This window comes from Notolepis coatsorum (genome assembly GCF_963971535.1).
Source record: "Notolepis coatsorum genome assembly, chromosome: 4".
NCBI lineage: Eukaryota > Metazoa > Chordata > Actinopteri > Aulopiformes > Paralepididae > Notolepis > Notolepis coatsorum.
In genome coordinates, this window is record NC_140168.1 from 33,416,242 (window position 1) to 33,425,713 (window position 9,472).

The 9,472-nt window shown below is 45.0% G+C and overlaps 1 protein-coding gene across 1 annotated transcript in view; it reads left to right on the plus strand.

The window, feature by feature from the left end:
• The window catches only part of irx4b (iroquois homeobox 4b), a gene marked incomplete at both ends in the record, with an annotated part of 29,056 nt that overhangs the window by 8,039 nt on the left and 11,545 nt on the right, over positions 1-9,472 (plus strand).

Here is a 9,472-nt window from a genome sequence, read left to right on the forward strand (position 1 = left end):
AGGTATGGCTGAAATCAAAGCAGCAGTGTTCACATATGTAGACGCGGACTGGTTTTGTTGTTTTGATCATGGACACTTGCTCTGGAAAATATTTTTTCTGATTTGTGATTTTAATTCTGTATTTTACTGTTAATTTTGTTGTATCTTTTGGAAAAACCTCAATGGACTTGTGTTGAAAACTATAGCACTTGTGCTATAAACACGCAAAACAACGCATCTGGTCTGTCCACTGTGGCTGGTCCAATGTAGCTGTGGTGTCCATTTTAAATAAAGGTTTTCATTAATTCATTCATTCATTCATTCATTCATTCATTCATTCATTCATTCATTCGTTCATTCATTCATTCAGCATGAAAGAAGCATAGAAAAATTACTATTCAACAAAAAAAAAGTCTTATTTGACTATAGGACTATACGACCAAAAACGACAAGTCCCTGACTGAGAGGGACCAGACCTACTGGATACAACTACAAGAACATTTCAACTGATAGACTTCACAGATCACACACAATTTACACAATAACAGCACTTCACAAACACACACACTGAGATGGTAAAAGACAAACATAGAGAGTGAGGCGTTGAAACAAGCAAACAACCAGGATGATCTCTAGAGATAATTAACCAGACTACTTTACTTTCAAAATGTAACCCATTACAGATGACCTATGAGTAAAGATGGAATCAGCAACATAATCCAGTACACAATGCAAACTCAGTACTAATTTCAGCTACTTTTGAATACATTTGCAATTTAAATGAAGTAGAAAATATTATCCTATATGTAAAAGACATAACGTGAGTAAACTAATTATCATATTTTACAACCTTTATCAATCATCATTCCAATATGTGCAAAACAATGGTTGTAGTTACTTGTATCAATGGTGATCGCAACAATCAATTTATTTTTTCATTAATTACAAAACGCCCCCCCCCCCCCCCCCTCTTTTTTTTGTATAGTATATCTAATCAGATTACTCTAAATATTGTGACTGAATACCGTGTAAAATTTATTTTGTAATCATATGAAATGTCATTGCCAAACATGCATTCCAGGTAGGGAATGAAAGATGGGATGAAAATGAACCAGCACAATACTGTGCAGACCCACGGCCAGAGGTGGAAAATAACTAAGTATTTTTACTCAAGTACTGTACAGTATGTAAGTACAAATGAGGAGTACTTGTGCTCGACTATTCTTGTTTTATGGAACTTTGTACTTGTACTCCACTGCATTTCAAAACTATTTTTTTAATAGTGTACTTTTTACTTTTTCTTTTTCTTTTTTACATAATCTGAACCCATCAGTTACTAGTTACTTTGTAGACAAATATTTTGCATTGAAAACAACAATTGATGAAGATAAGGAACTTTCAAATTTGAAGCCTGCCGACTTCAAGAGGACAGAGCAGCATAACTAATAATAATAATAATGCATTTTATTTGAAGACGCCTTTCAAAGCACCCAAGGTCGCCGTATAGGGTTAAAAACAAATACAATTACCCAGTAAAAACACAATATTACAAAGTTACACATAGGCGAGCAGTTCTAATAAACTTCAAATGAAAGTGAATATGCCAGAATGAAAAATGTGTTTTGAGATGGGAAACAAAGGTGGGGAGGTTGTCCATTGCGCGGATGTCTTGTGGTAGGGAGGCGGGGGGGCACAGCGGGAGAAGGCTCTGGATCCCATGGGAGTCAGACGGGAAGGGGGAGTGACAAGTTGGAAGGAAGCGGAGGATCTGAGTTACCGAGAGGGTGCGTAAGACTGGAGACGTTCTGTAAGATAAGGAGGGGCTAAGTTATGGAGGGCCTTGAAGGTGAGTAGTAATATCTTGTAGTCAGTGCGTGACTTAACAGGCAGCCAGTGAAGTTGGTGGAGAACAGGAGTGATTTTTATACTTTTACCAGAGTACTATTTTATATGGGTGTTTATACTTTTACCAGAGTATTATTTGATCAGGGTATTTATACTTTTACCAGAGTATTATTGGATCTGGGCATTTATACTTTTACCACCAGAGTACTATTTTATCTGGACATTTATACTTTTACCAGAGTACTGTTTGATCAGGGTATTATACTTTTACCAGAGTACTGTTTTATCAGGGTATTTATACTTTTACCAGAGTACTGTTTTATCAGGGTATTTATACTTTTACCAGAGTAAATTTAACTGTGTACTTCTTCCACCACTGTCCACGGCGCTACCTGTGTATGCGTCCGACAAAACGTCCCTGCCAGATCGTTCGTTCGTTCGTGATTTGTTGTTTCGTTCGTGTAGTTGTTCGTTCGTGAGTTAGTTCGTTCGTGAGTTTGTTAGTGTGTTAGTTGAGGTTGTTGTGCTTGTGAGTGAGGTGTGTGAGTGAGTGGTGATGAGTGAGTGAGTGAGTGAGTGAGTGAGTGAGTGAGTGAGTCGTGAGTGAGTTCGTGGAGTGAGTGAGTGAAGTGTGAGTGAGTGAGTGAGGTGGTGGTGGTGAGTGAGGTGAGTGTTGTTCGTTCGTGTGTTTGTTCGTTCGTGTGAGGTTGTTCGTGAGTGAGTGTGAGTGTCGTACGTGGAGAGTGAGTTTGTGAGTGTGTGAGTGAGTGAGTGAGTGAGTGATGTGAGTGAGTGAGTGAGTGAGTGAGTGAGTGAGTGAGTGAGTGAGTGAGTGAGTGAGTGAGGGGTGAGTTTGTTCGTTCGTTGAGTGAGTTGATGTGTGTGAGGTTGTGTGCGTGAGTGAGTGAGTGAGTGAGTTCGATCGTGAGTGATTGTTCGTAGAGTGAGTGAGTGAGTGAGTGAGTGAGTGAGTGAGTGAGTGAGTGAGTGAGTGAGTGAGTGAGTGAGTGAGTGAGTGAGTGATGAGTGAGGAGGTGAGTGAGTGAGTGAGTGATAGTGAGTGAGTGAGTGAGTGAGTGAGTGAGTGAGTGAGTGAGTGAGTGAGTGAGTAGGTGAGTGAGTGAGTGTGAGTGATGTGAGTGAGTGATGTGAGTGAGTGAGTGAGTGAGTGAGTGAGTGAGTGAGTGAGTGAGTGAGTGAGTGAGTGAGTTCATGCTTAGCCCGTGGCAGCAGTCCTGAACTGCCGTGGGAACAAGGACGGAAGATATGGAGCAGAGTTGGACAGATAGATAAACAGATCTGGGATCAGTGGTAGATAAGGTAGGTTAACGTGTGCGTTAAAGGCTGTATCGCTCCCAGTGGCCTGGCTTGAGGGGCTGAATAATGTATGGCCGCTCACAGAGTAATGAAGTGGAAGAGATAGGCTGGAATAAAGCCGGCCTCCTAGGGATAAGCACACACAGACACACACACACACAGACAACACACACACACACACACCACACACACACACACACACACACGCACACACACACACACACACACACACACACACACACACACACACACACACACACACACACACACACACACACACACACACACACACACACACACACACACACACACACACACACACACACACACACACACACACACACACACACACACACAGACTCAAGAGCTCCCAGTCCCCTGGCCTAACCAAGGGTTATCTCTCTTCCTGTTTTCACCCTCTCTCTCACTCTCACTACCCATCTATGTCTCTCTCTCTCTCCCTCTTTGTCTCTCCTCTGTCTCTCCGTTTTCCCTCTCCATCTCACTCTACCTCTCACATTCTCTCTCCCTCTTCTATTTTTCTCTCACACACACACACACACACGCACACAGCACACAGCACACGCACACACACACACACACCTACACACACACACCTACACACACACACACACACACACACACACACATACACACACACACACACACACAATCCACAGGCTAAGAGGGAAGGCATGTCTCTCTATGTCTCTCTATGTCTCTCTCTTTCAAACCCTCTCCCTCTCTCTATATCTCTCTCCCTCCCTCTGTCTCTCTTTTCTCTCTACCTCTCACATTATCTCTCCCTCTTTCTATTTTTCTATATCTCTCACTCACACACACACACACACACACACCCACACACACACACACACACACACACACACACACACACACACGCACACACAATCCACAGGCTAAGAGGGAAGGCATGTCTCTGTTCACTTATTTCTCCATCATTGATGAGGAGGAGGCCGGGGCAGTTTATATCTCACCCTTAGTTCACTAACTTTGCATCCTGCACAGGAGCCTGATGAGACATCGAGACAGAGCAGCAGAGAGACAGGAACACATGAGACGAGAGAAGACAGGAACACATGAGACGAGAGAGAGACAGGAACACTGAGACGAGAGGAAGAGACAGGAACACATGAGACAAGAGGAAGAGACAGGAACACATGAGACGAGATGAAGAGACAGGAACACATGAGACAGAGGGAAGAGACAGGAACACATACACAGGAACACATGAGACAAGAGGAAGAGACAGGAACACATGAGACGAGAGGAAGAGACAGGAAATCAAATCAAATCAAATCAAATTTATTTATAGGGCCCGACAACACACGTTAATGTCCCCATGGGCCGTACAGGTCTTCTTTAAACAAGTCAAGAAGACAACATAACAATAAGTCAAGAACAGAACAAGAACACCATAGGGTCCAAATTTTTTTTAGATGAATGCAAATAAATGAAAGAATGCAAGCACTCGCAGACATACCCCACGCGAAGGTAAGGAAAAACTCACTAAAACCTAACAATAGGGAAAAAAAAAGCTCCACAGGCAATGTGGAGGAGAGAAACCTTAGAAGGGCCGTTCAAGGGGGGATCTCCCTTCTTAGATGTCGGTGATAGTAGTGTTGCAGACGGACAGTTGGTAAGCATGCACTCATGTGTGTGGTGAAACACAGATGAGTGCATGCAATAGCAACTGTACATTTTGAAAAATTAAAGATAGAGCTAATAGCGATAGCAACTGAACATTTTGAAAGATTAAAGATAGAGTTGATAGCGGATCTATTTGAGGCACAGGGGCGGCGCAAGAGGGTCACGTCCTCCCCGTCTTAGTCACGGGACATTCAACACTCCGGTCGTTGCTCAGGGACAGCCGGAGACAGGGGGAAGGGGGGTGGCGCAGAGAGGGTCGCGAACTCCCCGACATCATCGCGGGACATCCGGCACTCCGGTCACCACTACGAGACCTCCGAAGACAGGGGGCACGCAGAGGGGTCGCAATCTCCCGGCCTTCGTCACGGGACGTCCAACACTCCGGTCAACACTCCAGGACAGCAAGTCATAGGAAGACAGGGAGACGGGACAGGCGTTAGACAGCTCATGAGATTGTAGTAGGCGGACATAGCAATAGATACAAGTGGTAGGCATATATGTGAATGGAGTAGATATATGAAGTAAGCGTATTATGTGAATAGAATAGAAGTACTTAACCCAGCAATGAAACCGCGTTGACTGTTAATCTGTTAACAGTCTGTTAATCAGTTGACAGGACCACGGACAGACGGCGGTGAATAACTGATCCAATGCCTCGGAGGTGCATGTAGAGCAGTCACTACAAGCTTGGCCAAGACCCCGAGGCATCCATCACCTTGGTCAGCGCCAGGAGACGGGTACTCAGAGAGAAGGGGGAGGGAGGGGGGGGGGGGGGGGGGGGGGAGAGGGGGGGGGGGGGGAAGAGTTAGAGAGTTCCCATGTTTGTGGTGCTGCAAAGGAGCAGACATGTAGTACCCTGTAGTGCCATGTAGTACCCCGTAGTGCCATGTAGTACCCTATAGTACCCCATAGTGCCATGTAGTACCCCGTAGTATCCTGTAGTACCCTGTAGTGCCATGTAGTACCCTGTGGTGCCATGTAGAGCTATGTAAGCCATGTAGTACCCTGTAATGCCATGCAGTACCAAGTAGTACTCTGTGGTACCATGTAGTACCCTGTACCCTAACTAAACTACCCTATAGTAAACTACCCAGTGGTACCATGTAGTACCCTGTACCATAACTAAACTACACAGATTAATCTAAAGGTCAGTCCCCGACCAGGTGAGATCAAGGTAGGTTGAAGGAGAGAGAGAAAAGATGAGTCTTAAGCAGGGATTTAAAAGCTTCGACAGAGCAGGCGCCCCTGATGACGGCAGGTAATTTGTTCCACAGGTAGGGAGCGCGGTAGACAAAGGCTCTGTGGCCGGCGGATTTCTTTTTAACCCTAGGGGTCGATAGAAGCCCCGCATTTTGTGAGCGCAGAGCACGAGCGGGCGAGTATCGGGAGATGAGATCAGATAGATAGAGCGGTGCAAGCCCATTTAAAATTTTGTAGGTGAGGAGTAGCACTTTAAAGTCAGAGCGGGCTTGGATAGGAAGCCAATGTAGGGCGGACAAAACTGGTGTGATGTGATCAAATTTTCTAGTTCTAGTTAGTATCCGTGCAGCCGCATTTTGCACGAGTTGAAGATTTTTGATGCTTGAATTAGGTAAGCCTGAAAAAAGTGCATTACAGTAGTCCAGACGTGATGAGACAAAAGCATGAATCAGGGTTTCAGCATCAGCCAGAGTTAAAATGGGGCGTATTTTTGCGATATTACGAAGATGGAAGAATGCAATTTTGGTGACATTTTTTATATGTGCATTAAATGAGAGGGAGGAATCAAAAATGACTCCGAGGTTTTTTATGGTGGAGCTCTGGGATACATGACAGGTATCAAAGTTGAGGGAGATGTCCTGAAACAGGCCTCTGTGGTTTGGGGGGCCAACAATTAACATCTCAGTTTTATCTGCATTAAGGAGTAGAAAGTTTTGCGACATCCATTTTTTGACGGCAAGCAAGCAGGCCTCAAGGTTTTGTAGTTGGGAGGAATCATTTGGCTTAATAGGTATATATAATTGGGTGTCATCAGCGTAAAAATGAAAGTTTATGCCAAATTTGCGTATGATATCGCCGAGGGGTAGCATGTAAATCGAAAATAGCAAAGGGCCCAGGACAGAGCCTTGTGGGACACCACATTGCACTGGGAGGGTCTCAGATGTTAAATCATTATAGACCACGCAGTGTGTTCTATCAGTTAAATAGGATTTAAACCAAGCTAGTGCGAGACCCCGAATGCCAACATGGTTCTCAAGCCGACCTAGAAGAATCGAGTGATCGATAGTGTCAAAGGCTGCACTGAGATCAAGCAATAAGAGCACAGAGGTGAGGTTTGAGTCAAGAGAGAGCAGTAAGTCATTTGTGACTTTGGTAACCGCCGTTTCGGTGGAGTGTAAGGCTCTAAAGCCAGATTGAAATGATTCATTAAGATTATTGTTTGATAAATGGTCAGTAAGTTGCGTTGCGACGATCCGTTCTAACACTTTGGATAGGAATGGGAGATTGGAGATAGGTCTGTAATTTTTCAAGATTAGAGGGTCGAGGTTCGGTTTTTTAAGTAATGGTTTAATGACGGCTGATTTAAAGGCCAGGGGCACCACGCCAGTAGACAAAGAGGTGTTGAAGATATTGAGTAGGGCAGGGCCTAGAGTTGGGAAGAGTTTTTTTGATGAGAGTTGCTGGGAGAGGGTCAAACAGACAGGTTGAAGGTTTAGCCGCGCCAACCAGTTTAGAGAGGGCACTAAGTGAGACGTTTTCAAGGCAGCATAGCGTATGACTGGAATCAAAGTCAGGGGGAATGCCCGTCAAAGGTTGGGAGGGACTCTGATTGTTGAGTAAAGCAACAATTTCATCTCTAATGAGGTCAATTTTCTTGGTAAAAAATGTCATGAATTCGTTAGCCGAGAACGCATGGTTTAGGGCACTTGGTTGTTTCTGCGTAAGTTTTGCAACTGTGTCAAACAGAAACTTTGAGTTGTTTTTGTTTTCATTTATGAGCCATTTATGAGGAACACATGAGATGAGAGGAAGAGACAGGAACACATGAGATGAGAGGAAGAGAGGAAGAGACAGGAACACATGAGACAAGAGGAAGAGACAGGAACACATGAGACAAGAGGAAGAGACAGGAACACATGAGACGAGAGGAAGAGACAGGAACACATGAGATGAGAGGAAGAGAGGAAGAGACAGGAACACATGAGATGAGAGGAAGAGAGGAAGAGACAGGAACACATGAGACAAGAGGAAGAGACAGGAACACATGAGACGAGAGGAAGAGACAGGAACACATGAGATGAGAGGAAGAGAGGAAGAGACAGGAACACATGAGATGAGAGGAAGAGAGGAAGAGACAGGAACACATGAGACAAGAGGAAGAGACAGGAAAGCATGAGACGAGAGGAAGAGACAGGAACACATGAGATGAGAAGAGACAGGAACACATGAGATGAGAGGAAGAGACAGGAACACATGAGACAAGAGGAAGAGACAGGAACACATGAGACGAGAGGAAGAGACAGGAACACATGAGACGAGAGGAAGAGACAGGAACACATGAGACGAAAGGAAGAGACAGGAACACATGAGATGAGAGGAAGAGAGGAAGAGACAGGAACACATGAGACGAGAGGAAGAGACAGGAACACATGAGACGAGAGGAAGAGACAGGAACACATGAGACGAGAGGAAGAGACAGGAACACATGAGATGAGAGGAAGAGAGGAAGAGACAGGAACACATGAGACAAGAGGAAGAGACAGGAACACATGAGACGAGAGGAAGAGACAGGAACACATGAGACGAGAGGAAGAGACAGGAACACATGAGACGAGAGGAAGAGACAGGAACACATGAGACAAGAGGAAGAGACAGGAACACATGAGACGAGAGGAAGAGACAGGAACACATGAGACGAGAGGAAGAGACAGGAACACATGAGACGAGAGGAAGAGACAGGAACACATGAGACGAGAGGAAGAGACAGGAACACATGAGACGAGAGGAAGAGACAGGAACACATGAGACGAGAGGAAGAGACAGGAACACATGAGACAAGAGGAAGAGACAGGAACACATGAGACGAGAGGAAGAGACAGGAACACATGAGACAAGAGGAAGAGACAGGAACACATGAGATGAGAGGAAGAGAGGGAGAGACAGGAACACATGAGATGAGAGGAAGAGAGGGAGAGACAGGAACACATGAGATGAGAGGAAGAGAGGGAGAGACAGGAACACATGAGATGAGAGGAAGAGAGGGAGAGACAGGAACACATGAGATGAGAGGAAGAGACAGGAACACATGAGACGAGAGGAAGAGACAGGAACACATGAGACAAAAGGAAGAGAGAGGAACACATGAGACAAGAGGAAGAGACAGGAACACATGAGACAAGAGGAAGAGACAGGAACACATGAGACAAGAGGAAGAGACAGGAACACATGAGCAGCAGAGGAAGAGAGAGGAACACATGAGCAGCAGAGGAAGAGAGAGGAACACATGAGACGAGAGGAAGAGAGAGGAACACATGAGATGAGCAGCAGAGGAAGGAGACAGGAACACAGTGTCGGCAGACTTGTTTGTGGAGCAGGTGGAGTCTGGTTTGGGGTCGACACCATTGAAGGAGACACAGTGGGCCTTGTCTTATGGTGGGAAAGGAATGGACTTCCCATAGTCCAT